This window comes from Archocentrus centrarchus, chromosome 19 (genome assembly GCF_007364275.1).
Source record: "Archocentrus centrarchus isolate MPI-CPG fArcCen1 chromosome 19, fArcCen1, whole genome shotgun sequence".
In the NCBI taxonomy this organism is placed as follows: Eukaryota; Metazoa; Chordata; class Actinopteri; order Cichliformes; family Cichlidae; genus Archocentrus; species Archocentrus centrarchus.
In genome coordinates this window covers 17,863,248-17,886,627 of record NC_044364.1, presented here as the reverse complement: position 1 = coordinate 17,886,627, position 23,380 = coordinate 17,863,248, and the positions used below count along the sequence as shown (strand labels likewise).

Sequence of the window (23,380 nt, the reverse complement as noted above, 5' to 3'; positions counted from 1 at the left end):
CAACAAAAAAAACAAAAACAAAAAAGGCCTTTCTGACAACTCTCTTTGTTTTTAAGATTGTCATTCTTTTCAATCTACTATTTTCAGCCCAAGGGATTCAAAGTGCACATTGGCAAAGGGAATAATTTGCATGTCCTTTTGTCAGCAAACATATTTTTAGCTACATGCCCCTTCAAAGTAAAATTCTTAATAGGTTAATTATATCAAACCTCATTACGTCTGTCTATGTTCACAGTTTTCCTTATGTAGTAGCATCAGGTGTATTCACACTCGATTATTACTCTTGTTGTTGGAGTTCATTTTTTCGATGCAGGATTGAAGTTATCCAAATGCAGGTGTGAATGTGAGGTACTTACAGGGGTCGAGCTATACGCTTTTTTTTTTTATCTTCAGCTTTGCTTTTTGGAATATGTTCTCACTGATTATAATTTTAATATGTAAAAAGCATTTTACATATTAAAAACTGTGCCAACTGTACATCAAATTGTATATACACCTACTGTATAAAAAAACTTATTTGAGCAAACAAGAAAAAAGAAAATGTGGTTAAAGAGGTTTTAAAATGTTAATAAAAAAATAAAAAGACAGAAAAGAAATGTGATGTTTTTTTTTTATAACAACAGCAGGAGAAAGACAGGTGAGGTGTGGTTGATTTCTGTTTGGGCAATTTACAGAATGTCACATTGTTCCAGTTGATGCTGACAAAGACTGAGCCCACACATGCATATCCACTCCATCCGCAGGTGATAAAAGGGTTATCTTCATTAAAATGACACTATGCATAAATTAATGCCCATATGTTTCTGTGACATACAGTACAGGGTCATACAGTTTGTATGAGAACAATGTGTCCTTCTAATGAAGGTTGACACAAAGCAGGCATGTTTCACATGGCTACACACTGCACAAACAATGACATTAATTAAGGCAAAAGGGTGCAAAAGGCAATGGTTTCTGGGAGATACACGATGACACCATCCATTAGCTAATTCATAATCAGTCTGGTTTCTAACTCATTTGAAAATCACAAGTGGTAATTTCAAGCCAGTCTTGGTGAAATACATGTACAGTGTGTGCTGTTACCTTTATAATGAAATTATACACTGGCTAAATGTGATGATGCAGGGGGCTTAGTTATATGTTGCTGTACCTAAGACTGCAGGCAAAGCTACTTTGCTTAAGTTTCAGGTATTAGCAATTCTGCAATTATCATTAGCGTCATTATGTCCCTTCCTTTCCTCTCTTCCTCCCCTCACCCATCCTGCACTTCCCCCATCTCCCATTGGCGAAGTGTAATCATCTGAGTTATCAATCACAGTGGACTGCCTAAGGCACAGAAACGTAATACCTGCAATGACGGAAATTACTCATAGCTATAGTATGACTGAGTGAATAAGTGCTTTGTGAGCCAGTGAAATGTGTCTGTGTGATGTAACAAGGAAAGTTACAAATGTGCCATTTGTAGCTAAATCTGAGTCAGTGGGGATGAACATTGCAGTGACTACTGCGACAAATCACAGTGACGAGGTAATGCATATTTACTCTGAATATGATCTTCTATCTGAGATGCATAATATTTGTGATTTTAAATGTTGCACAGAAACACATTTTCAAATATAATTAAAAAAAAAAAATTGTGTTTAAAAAATACATTCAGAAGAGCAAGCTTTAGATGTTACACATTATTGATTGTTTCTTGGTAACTCTCTGGGAGAAATTTAGTCTGGTTTGTTTCTGAAAAGGGGTAATTTATCTGTAAAATTGCTTTGGTAATAACTGCTCAAAGAAATTCTGAACTTTTAGTAACTTTTATGTGAATGTACGTGTGTGTGTGCGTGCGTGCATGTGTGTATTTGTGTGTGCTGTATTGCATTAATAATAACAATGATACATGTAAAAAATCTGTTTTTAAAGCTGCTCAACACCAAACTGCAGAGCTCACCTGAGGCAGATGCAAATCTCTAACAACAGCACATTATTAATAGCGTAGAGAGACCACATTCCTTTGTGCAGTCTTAAGCATATGTTGGGTGTAGAATATTCATGTAGAAAAAGTGTTATGCATACCCTACGGTGGTGTAACAGCCATATGCAGAATACTAGTGGGTATGTGCTGTAGACACACAGCAGCAGCAGCTTGTACACATTAACAGTGAGGCCAAGAGCCAGTTAACAGCAGCATCTCTGCTGTAACTGTTAGATAGTTTTTGACGTGTGCCACTAATGGGAATAAAAAGGGATGGGAGTTTGAAAGTTGCAGAGAGGTAAACAACACTTCAAATGTCTGTACCATCTGCTGGTGGAAGAAGTGTTTAAAAAGCTTCCTACATTTGAAATTTAATTGTTCAGTGATTGAATCAAGAATCAAGAATCAAGAATCAAGAATGCCTTTATTAGTCCCACAAATGGGGAAATTGCAGTTAACAGAACATCCATCCATCCAAAACAAAAACATAACACAGACAGGGGGGGGGACAGATGTCTGAGGTCATGCAACCGTTTCTCAACGGCGCTACCTTTAGATAACTACCTTATCAAGTTATTGTCACAAATTTGGTATCAAGAAAAGACGTCCATTTAAAGATTTACCAGCAAACACTGAGAAACATTGACATTTATTTGGAGCTTTGTTTTACTCAGTCAAGAATGACACAAAATTTGCTGTAGTACATGTCATTTTTGAGTACTTTGTTACATTAATCTTAAATATACCAACTGTGTACCGGCAAGTTTATTCTATGCTATTACTGTAAATTACTTTGTACAAATACACCATTCTTGATAAATTTCAGTCCGGCTTTTGTAGAGTTCATTCTAGAGAACCAGCTCTTCTTAGAGTGTCTAGTGATATTTTGATGCCTAATGATGCAGGAAAATGTTCAGTTTTGCTGATGCTGGACCTTACTTCTGCCTTTGATACATCACAACTTTGCTCGATAGGCTGAGACACTGGGTGGAGGTATCTGGGTCTGCTTTGGAATGGTTCACATCATATGTATATGTGGCTGTTTCTAAGTACAGGTCCTTTTCTTTTACCTTTGGTGTACCACAGGGTTCTGTTTTGGGGCCCTTATTGTTTTTGTTATATCTGCTCCGTCTACAGCACATCTGGAGCACCATCAAGGACATATCTTAACACTGTCATGCAGTCATTCAGTTAAAGATCTATTTTAAGCCCCAAGATGTTTCTAATTACAGATCCTGAATAGGTGCTTAGACTATATCAAAAGTTGGATGGCTAACAACTTTCTCAGATTTAATGAAGCAAAACCTGAAGTCCTTGCATTCTTGATAAATTTGTGTGTGGGATAATGGAAATTCTCAGTCCATTTGCCACTTTTGCTAAATCTTGGAGTAACTTTTGACTCTCTGGTTCACTCTTGCTTTTAACCACTTCAGAAATATTGCCAAGTTAACACCTATTATGTCATGCTCTGAACTAGAGATTGTTATTCATGCATTTATTTCATCATGTGCACTAGCTCCCCATTAAAGTCAGAGTCCATTTTAAGATTCTAGTTTTGACTTTTAGAGCTCTTTCTGGACAAGCATCAGCTTACAGTAAACTTTTACATCCACACATCCCCACCAGATCTCTGAGGTCATGTGATCAGGGCCTACTGGCTCTGCATGATATAAGGCTGAAAACTGAAGGAGACAGAACTTTTGCAACAGTGCCCCCCTGACTCTGGAACCCTCTCCCTCGCCCTTGAGAGCTGTGGACTTTGTGGCCTTTTTCAAAAAACAGCTAAAAACTCACCTTTTTAGACTTGTGTTGGGTTAATTCTTTTTTTTCTGTTATGCTCTGCTTTTTTGTGTGTATTGTGAAGCACTTTGTGATGTTTATCTTGAAAGGGGCAATAGAAATAAAACTTTCCTTTGCATTTTAAAGAAACAATGCTAACAACAATTTGAGAAATTGAAAATGGTCAAAGTCAAGGTTGATCCTGTAAACTAATCGTGAAACTGAAGCTACAGTCTATATCATCACAATTACTCCAAGTATCAGCCAGAGGTTTGTTATTTGTCTGTTTTTTGTCATAAGTCAGTTCATAAAATGCATCTCTGATGACTCCTTGTACATGACCTACTAGCCTATCACCTTACTGTATTTTCCTCTGACACTCTGAACACCTTTAGAGGGTAATAAGGTTTGAGCAACCATACCACCCTTTTAACTCTGAACTTCACTATGTGCTTGCTGAGGCTGTTTGGCTGATGGATGTTTGGGAGACACTAGCATAGATGGTAGTGTGTAACTGAAGCAGCATAGGTGTTACAGTTAACAGGCCAGAGGATTGTGATTTGACAGCTGAAGATCACCTGTGAGAGCCAAGTGTGGATTCAGAACTATACAGCTGTAGACACTGATACTCAAGGGCTCAGTATTTTCAGTTTTGAACAAAGAAAAAAAAGAAAAGAAAAAGATCAAATTCAAAATCTGAGAACTGAACCTTAATTTAACAAAGAGCTTTTCCACAACCTACTTTGGCTATATGAACTGTTAAAAAAATTTTTTTTTTTTTTTTAATTAAATTGTCAGTGTTCTAGATGTGCCAAAGATGTCAGCAGGATCAACAAATTGATTCACAAGGCTGGAAATATCATTGGTCAGAAGTTGGAGCTCTTTGAGTCAGTGATGGACAGGAGGTCACTGATCAGATAATCCATGGACAATCAATCTCTCCCACTTCACTCCACACTACGTATTCAGAAGAGCTCTTTCTCTCTCAGACTGATCAACCCCGCTGCCATAAAGAACATTCTCTCTAAATAAGACAGCTGAGCACACCTAAATATATTTTTGTATTATATCTTCTTGCGACGGTCTTTCACATTCCTAGTATACATATTATTTATTAATGCAATTTGCACTACTCTCTTGCACAAAGTCTTACTATTCCTCTTCTTTACATACATTTTATATTTTATTTAGCCAGGGACTGAACTGCCAACCTTCCAATTGGTAGGCAACCTCCTCTACCTCCTGACATGCAGCCGACAAATCTGCACCAACTGTGTGATGCTATCATGTCAATATGGATCATCTTTCTGAGAAATGTTTCCTGCACCTTGTTGACTCTATGCCATAAGGAATTAAGACACTTGTAAAAGCCAAAGTGGTCCAACCCAATACAAGCAGGGTGTACCAAATGAAATGGCCAGGACGTGTACGTGACAAAACACTCAAACAACAACAAAGAAATATTGTAAGTTAGTATCTGCAACATAATCTTTCTTTCCTTTCTGCAGGATTGTGAATCCCCACAGCATTCTGTAGCTTATCAGTGCAAATTGATCAAACTCTTATCAGTTCTTAATCCAGCAGCAAGCAGCTGTATCTGTCATGGTTTGCAGGTCAAGGGCCCAAACACACACTCAGAAGGCAGCTAGGATTAAACAGAAAGTGAACTTGTTTAATGTGGCTGTTTGCAAAGCCCATGAATAACAAAGTCTAAAAGGCAAACCAAAGCAAAACTAAATCCACATGAATACAGAGGGAGGAACACACACACAGGAAAGGATCACAGGCTAAACAAAAATCCGAGACAAACAGGTAACACACTGGTAAGTTTAGCAGGCAGCGAGACACACCGAAAAGAAAACAGCCCTATTTATTCAAACGGGGGTAACCAGGGGAATTGGACACAGGAGGGCAATGAGACGCAGGTGAAACCAATAAGGATAATGACACAAGGGAAGTAAAACAGACAAATTAAGTAAAACAGGAGGTAACAAATAGAGAGGTGAGACACACACACACACACACACACACACACACACATGCAAATGAAGCGTATGCATAAGTTCAATAAGGAAGCTCTTTATTCACTCCTCTTTCTGCTTTCCTGGGTATTTGACTGCTAGTTTATTCTTCACATCACTTCTGCTTTTCCATGCTGTAAAACTCAAAGCTGGCATCATTGCTTTGGTCCAATCATCTTTCTGCCTACCTTCTTCAACCCAATCAGGCTCTACTTTGCATATTTTAAATCTCACTGCTTACTTATCATTCTTAATTGCGGACTCATTCCTGAAACCCACCTCCTCTCCATCACCACCTCACCTAAGTCACTCCGTGTGCCATCCAAGCCTCCATCTTTATCTTCACCACCACCACCACCAGGATCTAGACTCCAGGGGGGTCCTGCCATAATTTCTATCAGCGCTGGGATTCATTCTGCTTTGATGGGCCATCAGAGTCTCATCGTCAAAAAGCTTAATTGTATATCTGTATATCAATAACTCATGTTCAACTCTTCCTAATGATCTCTCCTTGTTGAATAATTGTACACTAAGGGAAACTTATACAAGAAATTCATAAAAAACTAAGGGCAGGAAAATACACAAAATCCCCAAACTCTAATAATAAACAAAAGCACAAAGCACAGTTTCCTGTAGTTCTCATACAGCTGCAGTCCACAATCTGTGCAGCACCATACAGCTGATACACAAAGTTGCAGAATAACATTGTGTTGAAGATAATGGAGCATTTAGCTACTCAAGATTTTTCCTCTATTTTCCTCTGTAGATTGTAGAGAATAAACCAAAACTAAAAGGATTATCAATATTCAACTGACAATGCTGAGAAATGCCACTTACATAGAATGTTAATGTTGCTTGCTTCCTGTTGTTTGCGTTAGTGAACATGTCGACTCCAACAGCTTTATAAGCCCAGATGTGATAGAGCCTCTGTACGGGTCAGCTTCTGGTCAAAACAAATAACGTCCCTTTAAATATTTAATGTCATAGTTTCCATGAATACAGCGAGGAAACAGCTCTTGCCCGAAATTGGATTTTCACAACATTACAAAAGAAGAAGAGAAAATAATACTCGCCGTGAAAGGTGACCTCTAAAGTAGCTTTGAGGTCAAACTGATCTTCACACTCTGCTGGTATGAAGTGTCTAGGAGGTAAATTCTATACATGCCATCATTAAATGTTCAAAATTATCCTTACTATTTTACTACTCCTTCACTGGTTTGTAGAATTTTGCCCACCTCTTTCAGAGGTCTGGTGTAGTTTGTTGTCAGGTGAAGTTTATGCTATGAGCTCTAATCAGGGTTGTGTCACAGCTGAAATTACAGGTTGCAAAGAAAGCCTCCAATCCTCCCCAGTTGCTTTCACAAAGAGGTTTTTCTTTTTTATGATGAGCTTTTCAGTCTTCACTCTGTTCATCAGCTTTTAAAAGTCAGCCCACAAACCTTTAAGACTTCACACAAGTGCTAAATCGACATGCACCACAGAGTCCTGGTGGACTTGAATTGATATTTCAAAATAGTTTGTATGCCCCCCACTTGCTGAAATGCTTTATTTTGCTAGTTTCTTTGAGTTTTTACTGTACATTTCCACTGTTGGCCAATAAAAACATACAAGCTGTCTTTCCCTGGGTTTTCTTTTTCAGCCATTCTGTTCTGCCATGTTGTTTTTAGTGAAGGCAACCCTTCCAAACAAGCCATACCTGTTCAGTCATTTCCTAATAATACTAAACTTTAACATTTAACATGATAGCTGAAGGATTTGGGGATTTCTTTGAGCTTTGAAAAGATTTTGCAATTTCTCCTGCTTTTACAGATGCGGTTATACTTGTTGTTAATCAATTAATTAAGTGTGTTGTACTGTAATTAAGGTGTTTTTTTTTTTATTGTATTATGGATAAAAACCCCATCAATCAGATTATCCCACTATGAGCAAGAACCTGGCAATGGTGGGAGGGAAAACCTCTCTTTTTAAAGAGAAATGGTGGGAATTAAGGTGCACCTAGAACTTACTTTCTTTTTCACATGACTTTAGGTGACTGTGAGTAGGTGTGCATGGGTCTGCTTGTAGTATATGTGCACTCAACATGTAGAAAAGGCAACATTATATCACCTTATTTATGTTTTTTTCTCTCTCTGCAAAGAAAAATCTTTCAACTTTAACTTTATTCATCTGCACTTGAAGTTGGTATTTATTGTGAAGGGGAGAGAAGGAAAGCTTTACTTTATCTCTGTCTGTGCAGCCATTCCTCAAGTGAGACAGACGGGGTCAGCATGCAGAAGATTTACTCTGTTCATTCTTCTGGGCCATACTCAGTAGCCACTGTAGAATTCACTGTTAGTGGATAACATGGATGTCAAGTCTCAGGATGAAAAGTTGGTTGAAGGGGGATGGCAAACTGATGGGCAGCTGAGAATGAAAGATAAAAAAGAAAGAACCAAATTATCTGAAGTGACATTAGTTGGCTCGGGGGATGCTGATGAACCAGACAAGAATGTCTTAACAATTCGAAAGACAAAATTTGGTACAGCGACTCGTGATCCCCAGAAGAATCCTACCGACTGTGATGATACCCTGTCCATTCCTAAAGCCTCAATAGCATTTAAAACTTTTCACAAATTTTCCCTAATTTCCTTTGGGATCGATCGATCGATCGATCGATCTATCTATCTATCTATCTATCTATCTATCTATCTATCTATCTATCTATCTATCTATCTATCTATCTATCTATCTATCTATCTATCTATCTATCTATCTATCTATCTATCTATCTATCTATCTATCTATCTATCTATTGTACTAAACAAACTCAGGCTAACATTTCTATGAATTATGGTGGACTTGTAAAGGGAAATGTATATACATAAACCTCAGTTAAATTTGACAAGGTCTGACTTCATTTTAAACAAGCTGGCATTACCTGCGAGTAAGAAAGTATCAAAGCCATCTGATTTGAAAGCCTTCTGTATTCTGCATTATGTTGAAAATGCATGTTGCAGATTATTTTCTTCTAACATCTGTATTTTATTGATTCAGGCTAGAATATTATACCAGATTTTCTAATTGTGAAAAAGAGAAGCTTCCCTACTTCTAAGTATCTCTTAGCCTGTTAGATGTAACGCCAGAGAAAGCATGGAAGAAGTCATCATGCCGTTTGTGATTACTGGGCTAAAACTTGCTAAAACAGCAGTATGATCATTTGAAACTCCTCCATCTGCTTCAATCAGTCAACAGCTCTGTGGCGGGCCCCAGGTTGGAGGTCATGTCTCCGGACAGGTGGGGGGATTTTGTTTCTGGAAAACCCCCCTTCTGGGTTCCCATCTGTCTGACAGTGGAATGGAATTAATTTGTCCCATAATCTGTAAACATAATCAAATATCTGATTCAGCCCATAGAAACAAAAAGTCTGTGCAGTAATCTGCCTCATGATCTGCAAAACAAGCTACATGTCCTGTTTCATAACATGTTTCTTTTTCCATAAAAGAGTTCGGACTTCAAAATCTGACTCAGAGAGATTTCCAGCATAACGCTGCAATTTCTCTAAGAGCTTCAGTTTGATTGTAATGGACTGCAGAAATCTCTCCAGACTGTACAGTGATTTCAGTGATGAAATGTTAAGTTGCTTCATGTTGTACAGTAAGAAGGAAAAATGTAGTGAAAAAAAGCGAGCTGAAATTACTTTAAAACATCGAGTGTGATGGGCTGAGATGTTCAGAGATGTGCTGCACTGGAAAAAACTAGATCAAACTCTTTATTTTACTGAATGAATGATGTGTCCAGTTGCTGTGAGTTCCTTATTGTTTTGATTAATTTTTATATTCTTGTTAAAAAAAAGGCAAATTACATAATTACTCATCACACTTAAGATTACTTCTCATTTAACACAAGCCAAGCACAGTTCTCCAAGAAGACTTTATCAGCTTATTTACCTGTTGTGAAGTTGTTGACTTAAACATGACAGTTTTTTTTTTCAGAGGAAGCAGTGAGTGGACAGAGAGTGAATACAGAGATGGAAATCAGTGGTGTTTTATTTAGAAGGGAAGTGAGGGTTCTCCTCATGTGTCCACTGTCTGGCAAACAGGACTGACACTCCATCGCCCTGCATGAGGCCACTGTGGGGAAGGCCTATAGAAAATGAACTGTCTATGAGTGTGTGTGTGTGTGTGTGTGGGTGTGTGAGAGAGTAAAGCCTTTGCGTCTATCTTCTAGTTCTGCTTTGGGTCTCGTGTGATGTGACCCACATAAGGACAACTAATATTTAACACTCCTGTATGTTATTATATATTTGCTTTTCACAATTTTTGGTGTCATTCTGTCTGACAAAATTGCTGTAAGGCTTGGTGTGTTTTTACCTCAATTTAAATGGAAAATTTAGCATGCGCTCCCAGTTAAAGAATGCCAGTGTCTGCAATAGCTAGATTCCTACATTCCTTCTCCAAGAATGTGACTTTATTCTGGGTAGATTTTTTTCTTGGCCTTATTAAATAAAAGTATTTCACCTGATGGGCACATTTTCAGAATATTTCTTGAGATTAAAGGTAACCTTTGGAGATTTTTTTTTTTTTACCTTGAACCCACTATGTTTGTCTGACTGAGAACAGGTGAAGCTACACTGTCCAAATAATTGATCAGCCAACACAGTCTGAAGGCAATTTCTGGAACGTCATAAAACTGTACACTTAGGTCGATAGGTTTTTGGACAATTACATAATTTTTGTAATTTTGTCAAGAACAGCAGTCAGGCTGCCAGGGTGGCTCAGCGGATGAGCAGGCGACCACATATGCCGCTTGGCGGTGCATTTACTGCATGTCCTCCCCCATCTCTTCTCCCACTTTCCTGTCTCTCTCCACTGCAAAACTATCAAAAAAAGCTGCAAAAAGGCCAAAAAAAAAAAAAAACAGCAGCAGTTTTATACATGAAGATGTTTTAAAACAGTTCCTCAATGCCCTCTATTTTTACAGACTCAAAAGTAATTGGACAATTGAATAGTTTAATTAACAGTTATGTGGCTAGGTCAGACCAGTTGCCTGATTATTCCATGACAAATTAAGCAAATAAAAGATCTGGATCTGTATTATTATATTTTTCTGCTTTTCGCTAGAACTCTTAATATGTGCTCCAAAGCAGTGTTCCCCAACCACTGTGCTGTGGCACATAAGTGTGCTGTGAGAAATCATCAGGTGTGCTGTGGAAGATTACCCAGACGAAAAAAAAAGAGATTCAGAACTACTGAGGAAGATCTTTGCGTGTGTCTTTCTTCAATTCCTGCAAGAATATCAGCTTTGTGTTCAACTAGACAGGCTCAGATTTCACACTGAGTAAGAAAATAGAGACTAGATTTTCATTATATTTTGATAAATATACTTTTTGTGACATTTTTGTTTGATGGTGTGCCTTATGTGAAAATATGTGCCGTAAAAAGGTTGGGAAACACTGCTCCAAAGAAATGTCAGTGCAAGTGAAGGGGCCATCATTAGGCAGCTAATGATGGCCCCTTCACTTGCACTGACATAACAAAATAGTAACAAAATCAAGGACTTGGTACATTCTTTAAAAGGATTACACCAGCCAGCTGAGTAACACCAAAAGCCTGGAAGACCACAGAAGATAATAAAAAAGCACTGCAAAGGAAAGGAACAGCTCAGGATCCAAGATGTACCATAATCTGACAAACATGATGTGGAGGCAATGTTTTGGCATGGGCATGTATGGCTGCCAGTGGAACCGGGCCACTAGTGTTAATTGATGTGACTGCCGATACAAATAGCAGGATGAACTGTAACTATTCTTTATTGTTTTCTGTTTTTTTTAGCCAGGTTGGATCAACAGGTGGTGGAAATGAAGAGTACCATTCCACTCCATTCATGCTGTGATGCAAAGTCACACTTCTGCATCTACTGTTGTGCAGGAATCCAATAACTTTTACAGCGGCAGTTTCTTCAAACTTCCAGCAGATAAAGCCATCTCAGCTGTTGATAAGCTGGCTTCGCTCACCACAAGGGAATGTTGACACCATTCCACACATATTTGTGTGAGTGTGTGATCAGGCTCAGAGTTCTAGTGTTTGACAGTTTTGGAAGTGTTTTGGCTGTGAGCGGCCCAGAGAAAGCAGAGCTGCCACAGATAAGCAGCTGAATACACTGCCACATCTCAGCTGGCTCCGGCAGCGTGGTGAAGATGGTGTTATTTGTATCCATGTGTGCAAACACTTCAAGTGCTAAAAAAGAGAAAAGGAACTCTGAAATTTACACAAGCATGACAACTTTGTCTGTTACGCCGTGTGATTATTACATACTGTGTCAATGAATGTCAGATGCACATGTACATAACCCGTTTTGCATTAAATACATTATCAGAGAACCAGCAATCTAAATGATGAACTACTTATCCCCCAACCTTTGCTTTTGAAGCTCACCGGTGTGTGGTGTGTGTGTGTGTGTGTGTGTGTGTGTATATTAAGGTTCAAAACAAGTAACCTTCACACACCTTTCACACTGTCACTTTATTATTAAATATCTATTAAATAGTGATTTGCAAGCAGTTAAATTGGTTAGGTCTAAAAGAGCTTATTTTCTCTCACAGTCTCCAATCTCCTACCCTGCAGCTTTTCCACTCTCACATCCCCCTTGCCAGCCTGTGATCACCCACCGTGATCTTGCTTGACTCCTGTTCCTGCAAATATAGCTACTCTCCCAGTAGTGCTGCTCTGTGGCAGCTCATCCACACATTACAAATGTGTTTGACCCTCTGTGTAATCTTTATAAACACACTCTATTTTATTGCTATGGCTTTTTTTTAATTGGTGCAAATGCTTTGGTCTTAGTTTGTTCCTGGTTCAAGCCCTTTTATACTCTGTATTTTCAAGGTAGCAGCTGTGAATATATGTTTTAAAGAGAACTACGTGTTTTTGTAGCATGTTTTGTGGTAGAAATAAAGCAAGAATTACTTGGTTAATACTGACACCAGCTTTAACAGAACCTCTAAAAACCTTTACTACTGTTGAAACAAGGCTGTACTACAACAACACATAATTTGGCCTGTATCAACAGTATAAGTGCAAGTTTAGTACTAAGTTCATGAAAGTGTTATTGACCTTTTCTCTCCCTCATATATTAATCTAAAATGAAACGTTAATGCAATAAAACAGACAAGGTCGAAGCTCCCCTTCTGCACAGCACAGTACTGAACTGACCTGTCATATCCTCTCATACCACCACCATCACACACACACACACACGCACGCACACACACAACGCACGCACGCACACACACGCATGCACGCACGCACGCAGGCACACACATGCGTGCGCACACACACACACACACACACACACACACACAACACACACCACACACACACACACACACACACACACACACACAGTCTCGCAGACACAAAAAAAAAGTCTCATCTAACCTCCCCATGTTGTCCTCACGCTCCACAGACATGCAACATTTGTTTCAAGGTTAAACTGTCCCTGTACTGTGGGTACAGGAGGCAACAAGAAAAACTTTACTTTCCCACTCAATATTTTCTGCTCTCTTTTAAATTTCTTTATTGTCATTTATCAGATAATACCATTCATCAGCCCATTTCTACGTTGACAACTTTTAACAAGCCTGGTTGGATGATTATGCATCACACACTGATTATTGGGTACAGACCCAAATCTTTTCATTTGTAGCAAATAGCCATTTTTTAAAAACAATTAAGTGTTGCTATAGAGAAATAATATATCAAATATAGAAGAGCTTATTTCCAGAACCTAATTCAGACAAACAATTGTGTGTTTTCCGCAGTTTTCAGCAGAAAGTCTCCTTGTTTCCTTCCACACAAACCAGATGTTTACAGTTTGTAGAAAAATGGCTGTAGATATGGAGCTGCTCACAGACTGGGACCTGATGCAGCTCATGTGTGTCAGGCTACAAACACTATCCAAAATGACAGCACACACTAGCAGTGATGACACTGGTTTTGGTGTACCAACTACATTCAAAGATTACAACAGTCAGCATTTAAAAAGCTACAGTGTCAAATATAACAGGTGCTCACAGGTATCTTCTGCCTCCTGTCCTATGACATTTGGGATATTTAGGTGAGTTATTTAAATTGTGCACTAATGAGCCAAGGCTTCATTGATGCACGTGGGGACTGAAGACTGCCTCTGGGGTCTGATCCAACAAACGAGCTACCGTATCTCAATTTGCCAAAAAAGTTAATGCTGGTTATGATAGATGTCAGAATACACAGTGCAGTGCAGTTTGTTGCATTTGGGGCTGCATAGCTGCAGACCAGTCAGGCGCCCATGCTGACTCTGTCCACTACCAAAAGTGCAAACAAGGGGAACGTGAGCATCAGATCTGGACCATGGAGAAAGAAAGAAGGTGGCCTGGTTTGATGAATCATGTGGATGGCCACGTGTGGGGTCACCAGATGCATTGTGGGAAGAAGGCAAGCCAGCAGGGTCATTGTGATGCTTTGTGCAATGTTGTGCTGGGAAACCCTGGATCCTGTCCATGTGGATGCTACTTTGACATGTACCACCTACCTAAGCATTGTTGCAGACCATGCCACACATTCCCTAATAGCTGTGGCCTCTTTAGCAAGATATGTGTCCCACCACAAAGCAAAAAATGTTTTAAGAATGGTTTGAGGAGCACAACAATGTGTTTGAGATGCTGACTTGGCCTTCAAATCCCCCAGATCTCAATCAAGCATCTGTGGGATGTGCTGGACAAACAAATCCAATTCAAGGAGGCCCCACCTCTCAATTTTTGGCTCATTGCTAACATCTTGGGGCAGATACCACAGCACTCTCTCAGGGGTCTAGTGGAGTCCATGCCTCAGTGGGTCAGGGCTGTTTTGGCAGCAAAAAGGGGACCAACACAATATTCAGCAGGTGGTCATAATGTTGTGGCTTGATTGGTGTAAATGACCATGCACAACAGCACAGCAATACATTTGACATATTTAGTATTGCCAGTTAGAAAGGTCACCTCTCCTCAATATAAAACTGCCAACATTATTATTAATCATGCGAGACAAACAATGTTTACATTGAAATACGTGTGAACAGTTATGAAGGGGGAATAACTTGTTCATGCTGCTCATTTGGAAATTATCACTGGTCACAGGAACTTTTAGAAAAACAACGACTTTCATCACGGGTCCTGCTTCTGTTACAACAGCAGCAGGCATTTCAGCAAGGTGCACTTCTCCATCAAATAACCACGCTGAACAAATGACAGTAAAGGTTTCTCAGAGGTTTCATCATATTTATCTATAGTTTTAGATGACGTTCACTAAGAAAGAGGACCATTTAATATCCTTTACTGCTAGTCACAGAGTAAAATATTACAGGTTTCTCACATTTCCTCCCCATCATTCTTTAACAAATGTTTGTGGGTTTCTGAAGAAATCAAGACATTTTGCTTGAAATTAACATCATAATTTAAAAAAAGAAAAAAAAAAACCCAGCTGTTTCAGTTTTTGCTGGAGCATGTGGCGTGTTCTCTGTGTCTTTATATTTATATGTGTTTGTGCATTCAGCAGCAGAGCCAGACGGCACTTCCTCCTCCTTGTTAACCTCTTACTTTTCTGTTTCCCTCCCAGCGAAGTGTAGAAAGAATAGTGAAGAGAAGAGAAAAATGGACGAGTGATGTTCCCATTCCCATTACTTCTCTGTTCATTTGAGCCTGGAGGGAAAACAAAAGAGAGACCGAGCTGTAATAGACACTGTGCATTTCTGGACAGACGAGTGGAGGCTGAATATTATTAGTCTGTGTCTACCCACAGGAAAGAGGAACATTAGAAAGCAGGAGCATTACAATTCTCACACACATCATGCACAGAGTGAGCTCTCAAGCATGCATGGGAATAGTTTTCATAATTTAGTATATTTAGTAATTTAGTATGATCTAAATCTCCTGCAGGTGAACAATTAATAGCATTTTTCTCACATCTCTGAATTTGCATTTAGATGCCTGACTTGGATAAAGTTAAAACTACACAGAGGATGATGACTCAAGATACAGACCCTCTGATTGGCTTGACACGTGGCTCTTTCAGACACAATACACTGGTGTTCACTTAGTGTGGATTGCTTTTCATTAAAAAGGATGTGGAAGATGTTTCATATCAGTCAGTGGAGAAGACAGCACCTTAAAGCAGGAGGATCCAGGGTCAAATAGTTTCAAAAACGTTTGATTATTTTAGAGGCAATTTATGCTGTTTATCTCCGTTTATAGTAAGTAGAGCTATTCAGTGTTTGACTTTCATGGCCTTGTCAAAAGCATAAATTAACAACTACTCAAGAGTAAAAGCTTTGTAAAAAAAAAAAAAAAAAAAAAAGCCTAAAGGGTACTCATCAGAAATAGTTCAGCATGCAGGATTAGTTATAATAAAAGTTTACATGAATACAGTGCAAGATGATGAAATTGTACATGAACATTAAAAAAGGAAATATCTGTAATCTATATGTTGATAATGCACTGAGTGCTGCTATTTACTTTTCCCATAATTGGGTTACTCTTTTTTTTTTAAAACAATTAATTACTCACATGTGAACCAGAATTTGTTAAATATTGTCTAAAATCAGTTTTGGAAAAAATATCTTCAACTTAAAATGTTGAATCAAAAGTTTGTTTGGCAGACATTATGCAGAAAAGATTTCATATGTTTATATCACTATTACATTTTACATATTTTAATAACCGATGGTGCCTTGAAAATGTAAGCATTTAAATGTTGCAGGTTGCTGAGGATAAGCTCAGCGAGAGATGTTTTAATGTCTTGTTTTCTACATTTGAAAAATAAAACAACTCAGGCAAGAACAGCAGCAAAGAACTGCATTAGAGCAACTTCTCGATCAAACTTCGGTATTTTCTTGTAGGTTGGTTTCTTTTCCACAGAGAGAGTGGCACATTTTTCTGTTTCACAAGCATCAAAGCTTCAGCTCTTAAGATGAGAAAATATGCGATTTGTTGGGTGAGTGATATAGGGTAACCAAGTGATCAGATTGATATCGCGTTAAAAGTTGTGTCATATTTTCATGTATCCGGATCATATCCAAATCAAATGTTACGTGTTCATGGACAATAGTGATATGCTTCCTACTGCCTTTTTTTCTGGCTGAGGTATGGCCAAAAATGGAGTTTCCCCCATGTTAAATTCAAGTAGCCTGAAAATCCAGAATCTGGATCGGATCCAGATGATGTTCGGTTTGGCACTTGTCTGTGGGCTTCCACAACTGTGTACCGAATATCAGATGAATCAGATACGGAAAAAAACAAAAGCAAACCAGTGTTACAGATATGGATATTTTCAGTTTTTCTGCTTCTGGTTCTCTCTACTTATTTGTTTTTCTGTAAGCACGAAGTACCGCAGCAATTTCCTAATGCTGTGAACCTGTTCACCCATATGGCAATAAAAACCTTCTGATTCTGATTCTGACCGTATGGCAAAAATGTAATCAGGTGATCCAGGGGTCAATGGCCATCTTCCATGCAAATTTGCTAGGGATCAGACTGTAGTCTTGCTGTAATATTGTCAAACAAACAAGCAAACGTACCAAAAACAGGACCCTGCTCCACCCTCTAGGGATGGGTAATATTTGTCCTTATCCACGGTTGTTTGAACTGATGATCTTGGACAGAGGAGGCTACAGATTTGCCGGGAGATTTCCTTACTGGACAGCCCCCTTTCCAATGTCCCCTGTTTTTACAAGAGTGACAAAATATAGCAGGATCAATCTTCCCATTCATATCCAGAACATATCTCACAGCACTCTGAGCAGACTCACAAGAAACCCCTGGAGATCTATTAGGCCTAAATCTAAAATTCTCCCTCTGCTGCCCTTCTCTATGACTCTGACCCAGCACATGGCCTCCAGCATGCGTCAAAACATTTGTCGGCTACAACAGCAGCCACAGAAGCTGGTTTCACCTGCCTCTCATTAACATAAGGAGCAAGGTGAACAGGTGAACATCTTCACTGAGCTCCTTGGACCTTTCTGTTGTTCTTAGGATTGGTCAGTCCAATGAGTGCTATCAAACAAATCCAAATGGCAAACAAATATTAAAAGGAAACTAGCTGCTGTAGTCAGTGTCAAAGAAAAAAACCTGACTCCAGAACCTGGTTTCCTTGAGTTTGCAGTCAGTCATGATCACTAATGAGAAGTTAGTGGCCTTGTCAAGTCAAAAGACACTGTAGAACCTTCAGCACCACTTATAAGATTTAAGTGAGTGTATCCAGAAAAAAACAAAACAACAAGAAATCATTAAAACCCCAAAATTACCATGACATTCATGCCCATGATAAGTGTATGTAGACTTCTGACCACAACTGTACCTGCAATCACACCTTAATGTAGCATACTTTACTTTAAAAGCACTGATTTAAATTCTCTCCCTGAAGGATCAACCTTACCTTAACCTCAATTACTAACCTTAACCTTAACAATTAAGACAGAAATCACTTTACATCTGCTGAATGCTGGAGTAAAAATCAAATGAGGACATCAATTTGGCCCCTAATTAGACATATTGTCCCCAGTCAGTTGTTTAAAATTACCCCCAGACAGCACACACAGAGAACAAGTGAAATGTCCAGGTATATCAAGGGGAAACCTTCGTTGGGCACAGTTTAGTTTGACTTTCATTTTCTAGCTATTTTGTGAGGGTTGCAGGGCATGAGAGATGGGGAGGGATGTAGAGCGTGAAGACATTTAAGTGGGTTTGAAGTCACATTGACAGTCTACAAACCTCACAGAGATGTTCGTTACCTCCCCTGCTCCATCTAGATGTATGTAGAAACACAAACAGTCCCTCCTGTATGTATGCATGTCTGTTTCACAGATTTAGCCATAATATGATCCTTCTGTAAGTCTAACAGGAAAGCGAAGCATGTGACATACTTGTTACATTCATTAGGAGTTGTTGTTCCTGAGTACCTTTACAGGTAATCAGGGACATTATTCAGTGGGCTACTCTGTGTTAGCATTTTACTTTTTTACTCAAAATACATGCAAATAAACCCTAGGATTATTGTTGAGGTAGATGAAAGTCAATTAAATGTTTCAGTGCAGGTGGTAACAGCAGTTACCAACTATGCAAACCTTATGGTGGTATATTTTTTCTTTGCTGCTGTTCACTTGCAGAAGGGGAACGGGTATGAAAGTGAATGTTACAGTGAATGGACTAGCAAACATTCTTTCATTCATCTTGGAAGCATGTGCACCTGCTGAATGTTGTCTGTGATTGGAAACTTAACAGAAACAATAAAGTTGCAGTTTTTTGAAAGCCAAAACAATTAGCTGAAGGACACTAAATTGCTCTGCAGAGCTGAGATGCACTGCAGAGTGAGTCTTATGTTAGCAGATTTTTGCCTACAGACAGGTCAAGAGAAACAGGAGGAATTATTCCAAGACAGACACAGACATACCAGCAGCGCCTAATGTGATTACACCGAATTAAAGAGTATTAAATGCTGCGCTGCAATTACTCTCTTACTGAGTGAACTTTTGTAACAGATGAATACATCAAGTTTATTTAAATGCAGCAAAGCAAGCGCCTTTCACATCAGAAATGAAATCAGCAAGAATAAATAAGTAAACAAGAACACCCAGGCTCCCTGTTAATGAGAATTGCGTGCTCGCTGTGTATTAATCGATAGCAGCAGTTTCCACCTTCGATCAGGCATTGTTATACAAGAGGAGAACAGCAAAAAGTGTTTTGCTATGTGTCCCCATTTGGCATTCTGTCTAGTTGAATTTTAAATATTGTACTCTTCTTCTTCTTTCATTTTTTCATTCAGTTTCTTGTATTTGTTTGTGTCTTGCCTGGTTTGACCCATTTAACGGCTGCCTCCCTCTCACCCTGTGCTCCCTCCTTCTCTCTCATGTTATTCAGTCACTCTTGTCACAATATTGTTATATCAGGCGAGGGGTTGATGGTGTAAGGTAACAACAGACAGATAAAGATGAATGAAGTCCTGGCTGGGCTCTGTGGACTAAACTGGCATTTCGCACATGGATCACTGGCAGAGCTAATTCAGGCATAAACAGATTCAAAAGCACACAGAGAAAGTAATGAAGCATAGCTGGCCAGACAGAGTCCCTGCACATCTGAACCCAGATTGATACACATGTACGTGCAAACACATACACACCAGCAGAGAGACACAGACTCACATTAGAGATATAAAAAGGCTGGCAAGTTTGCGGCTCTCCACTGGGGCATGTGCATGTTCACCTGTCAGTGCTTCAGGGAGAATTGATCAAGTGTGTACATCTGTCTTGACCTCAGGCTCATCTCTTCATTCCTTGTCTCCTTCCCACCTTTTTCTACTTCACTTTATCCCCTTTTTCCTTTTCCTTTTCATTCATATCTGTCTCATCTTCTTTTTCATTACTTACTACACATACTTACCTTCTTTTCACCTCTGCATACCCTTTCCTGTTCTTTCAGACCCCTCCATCTGTCATCCCCGCTGTCCTTTCATCTTTTGCCTATGTACACTAACCTTGTAAATGTCTGGCATTTTACATCCTTGTCATCCTTGCTTGCTATCCTCTCACTCTCCCATTCTTGATCCATTCTGCTTCTCCTCCTGTCACTCACTTTCATTTTTGGTATCCCCTGTCCTTTCCCACTCCTGCTTTCTTTTCCATTTCCATTCTCTTATTATGTCCAAAACAGTGAGTCTGGTTTGATCTCTGGCTGATGGTGATTCCTCTCCCTGAGCGCTGACAGGTAGGATAGGCTTCACATCCTGGGCTCGGCGCCCGGATGACTCAAGAAGCGCGCTTCGTAAAGTGCAATGTTCTTTCCTCCGTAAATGAATAGGCTCATATATATGGAGAGTGGAAATGAAATAGGCAAGTGCAGTTGAAGACAGGAATACATGGGCACAAAGAAGCATGAACAAGCGTGTTTGCCTGGATGCATGCCTGCATGTTAGAGAGCAAAGGGTAAAAAGACAAACTAGTAAAGGGAAAATTACTGCATTCAGTGGCTGTTTCTGTCACCAGTAAATTAAATTTCTACAAGATGTGCAGATTTGTTTTGAGGAATTATTATGTATCTTATTGCTAGAGTATATACAGTACTGTGTAAAAGTCTTGAGTCTCCTAATATTCTAGGAAAATGGGAAATAGGCGCAGTCATGTATTGAAACATGCAATCATACGTGGGAATACAGTATACAAGGCAAAAACAGAGCAGTTATAATTCCATAAATTCTGACAAGATCCTGAACACCACTGACTTAAATGCAGCCCCAAAACTATGACAGAGCCTCAATTGTATTTTGCAGATGGCTGTAGACACTCACCACTGCACCTCTCTCCTGATCGCCTTTGTTTCTTGCCCAGTTCTCTTTTACTGTATGTGTATACCCAACACTGGTTCATCCCTTGAGTTAGGTGCCTTTTAGGATTTTTATGATTGATTCATAAGTTAGTGTTAAGTGGCTTAACAAACAAAAAACTCCTCACTCACTTGCTTCACTCCTCTGAAAATAGTCAGGTACGAGGAGTGGACTGAAAATGAGTGAAAAAGCAGCCAGTGTCTAAAGAAAACCTTAGAAATGCCTTCAGAAAGCCTGGGGAAGAATTGCTCAAGACCACCTTAAAAAATTGAGTCTGGCTCCTTGGAAGCAAAAATATATAGAAATTAGGGGTGGCTCAAGACTTTGCACAGTTCTGACATGTTTCGGACTATGCTCGCTGTCAAGATTTTCTTGATGTTTTTGCACAGCAGGGGTCAATGAGCAAAAAAGGAAAATTCACAATTTGCTGGAAGTCAATCAAATATTTGCAAATATTTTATTTTTTTTTTTAAATATATTTTTACACACCAACTTTCATTACATTTGTGTTTTACCTTTAAAGATTTACCTGAAATCCTGAAAGTGTCAGGATGAAATGCTGACACTCACTAAGATCACCTCTCCTGGATTCTATTCAATTATATGTCAGCACAAAGCCTTGAAGCAGATATGTTTGAAAACACATGTTAAGAAAGCAAATTTTTGAGACACTGAACCCACTCCGTGTTTTCTTTTTATAAAGGGGACCTATTATGTTCTTTTTTTCCATCATAATATTGTTATTGTTGGATTCTACTAAAGTAACTTTGCATGATTCAACATAACCTTTATTTATAAGTACAGTCAATAAACTTTAGTAGGTAAAATGCTCTATAGGGTTTAAGTCTGGAGATTGACTAGGCCAGTCTAAAACATTCCACTTCCTACCCTCCATGAACTCCTCTGTAGTGTTGAAAGTGTGTTTTGGATCATTATCTTGCTGCATGATGAAAGATCTCCCAATCAGTTTGTCTGCATCTTTCTTTAAACTGACACACAAACTGTTTCTGTAGACTTAGAATTAGTTCACTGTACTGCTGACATCATGTGTGATGTCATTAATGAAGGTTAATGAGCCCATCCCAGAAGAAGTCATGCAAGCCCAAGCCACGACATTACCTACACTGTGTTTCACAGATGAGCTCATATGTTCAAGATCATCAGCAGATCCTTTCTTTCTCCAGACTTTAGCCTTTCCATCACCATGGTAACAGTTCATCTTTACCTCATCAGTCCATAAAACTTTGTCCCAGAGTTTCTGAGGCTTGTCTCTGCACTTCTTAGTAAATTCCAGCCTGGCCTTCCTGTTCTTCTTGCTAATTAGTCGTTTGCATCTTCTGGTGAAGCCTCTGTACCTTTGTTAATCAAGTCTTCTGTGAACAGTAGACTGTGACACCTTCACTCCTGCCCTCTGGAGGTTGTTGCTGATGTCACTAACAGTTGTTTGAGGGTTTTTTTCTTTACAGCACTTACTGTATAATGTTTCTGTCATCAGTTGCTGTTGTTTTCCTTTGTCTTCCTGTTGCACATTTGTTACTTAGTACACCAGTGACCACTTTACTCTTCAGTACGTTCCAAACAGTTGTACAGGCTATGGCTAACGTTTGTGCAATGGCTCTGATTGATTTTCCATCTTCTCTCAGCTTCACAGCTGCTTGCTTTCCTCCCACAGACAGCTCTCTGGTTTCATGTTGGTAACTCCTCTAACTATAAATGCACACTCTGCACAGAAAAACCCAAATCTGAAAGTGAGTGCAGAAATTCATTAAGAAATTTATTGTTTGAATAATCAATGCAACAGGACACACTTGAGTAACAAAACACACCTGTCAGTCACATGTTCCAGTATTTTTGCTCACAAGAAAAATGGGTTGTTTCAGACAAAAGGTGCTCTCTTCTGAACTGTGTATCAGATCCAGATGTAAATACCTGGAAATAAAACCTGAGATGTTGATCTTTTGTCTCATATTCATCTTTAAATGTCAAACCCAAATGTTTTCAGTCTACAGCAACACACACACACACACACACACACACACACACACACACACACACACACACACACACACACACACACACACACACACACACACACATCTGAACTATCTTTGTAAGGACTCTTACAGCCATCCTACAATAACCTTAACCATCATACCAAAATGCCTAAATGCCTCTGACCTGAATATTAAAACCCTGTCCAAATATATCACCAATTCACAAAACTTAAATTCATCCTCACACCCACCTCT

At 39.1% G+C, this 23,380-nt stretch overlaps 1 pseudogene; it reads right to left on the bottom strand.

Annotated features, from left to right (window-relative positions):
- LOC115798439 (glutamate receptor ionotropic, NMDA 2C-like) overlaps positions 1–6,155 on the bottom strand; it is a 30,343-nt pseudogene extending 24,188 nt beyond the window's left edge.
- Positions 6,156–23,380: the final 17,225 nt, after the last annotated feature.